This window comes from Octodon degus, unplaced genomic scaffold (genome assembly GCF_000260255.1).
Source record: "Octodon degus isolate 3935 unplaced genomic scaffold, OctDeg1.0 scaffold00050, whole genome shotgun sequence".
NCBI classification, from domain to species: domain Eukaryota; kingdom Metazoa; phylum Chordata; class Mammalia; order Rodentia; family Octodontidae; genus Octodon; species Octodon degus.
The window spans coordinates 2,231,333-2,232,644 of NW_004524626.1; positions in this window are offsets into that span (position 1 = coordinate 2,231,333).

The window sequence follows — 1,312 nt, forward strand, 5'->3', positions numbered from 1 at the left end:
TCTCTCTCAGACAGAAGTTTTCTTTCCCCAATAAATATTATGCTGTTAACTTCCCCAAAACAATCTGTTCTCTTTTTTCCTATAAATGTAAGAGGAGTCTGTCATTCCTACTTTCTTATGATGCTGTCGGTATTAAGGTACATTTCATAAAATTCTTTTTATAAAGTACATTATAATAGGAAGAAATCAGATGTAACATCGCAGGTGTAAATTTCGCTCATAGAAAGATGTAAGGAGAACAAAGAACAGACTGGCAACTACCTGTATTACACATCACCTAATTACAGATTGGTTTTACTTTCTAAATTACTTTCTTCTGCTGTTCTGCTTCTGCCTTATTCCGAGCACTAAGGGAGAAGAGTGTATCCTGTGAACAGAATTATATATGACTGCCTCTGTGGTACAAGGGGACCTGTGTCCCATGATTGCAACATACTCTATAAATCATCCTGTAGACAGAGAGAAGGCTGGATCCTGTGGTAATCTGTGAATAGCAACATTCTTTACAATAAGCTTATGCCACTCTTGTCCTCAGCATGATGGGTAGAGTTTTCAGAATACCCGGCACTGTACTTCCATTAGATGGTCCAATGTAATGACCAATAGAAGGAGATCTATTTATATTCCATAAAGAAGCTTCTGGAAAAGGGACAGTGAGGGACACGAAACAAAAGAGCAGGCTGAGAAGCACAAAATGCCAGCCAAACTCACGTGAAACTATCTTACACATTCATAATGCTTTTATGGTGAAAAAATAAGAAAAATATCCAGATTTTTCTCATATATAATTTTTTTGACCTTCATAACAGTTTCATGGGGCAGGTAGGCAAGTTATGTGCAATAACACTTTTCAGGTATTTGGAGTGGTTAAGAGAATTACCCACACTCAGAAATTTTCTGATGGATTCCTGCCATAATTTTCTTTGTAATATGTCTGACCATGTGAAATGAGACTGAAAAAAAATTCCACAGATAATGTGGGGTATCAAATTTTTGTTTCTTACATTCGAAGTGGAGTTAGAGAACAGGTGAAAATAACATGAAAGAAGAAAATGATAAAGTAGTATTCTTCCACTGCATTAAGTTGTGAAATATTGTGTTTATATTTTGATTTTGAAATAGCTAAGATCAATGAATGTCAGTCCTTGTTTGTAATTATTAATTTTTGAATAATTTTGTTGCAACTTTCCTATAGCTACCTTAAGACAGCTTTAAAGCTAAGACTATCAAGTGCTTCGTTTTAACCATTTCTAGGGACCTGGATGCCTCCTCCCATATTGCCACACTTTCCTCCTGCCATTTTTCCATATCA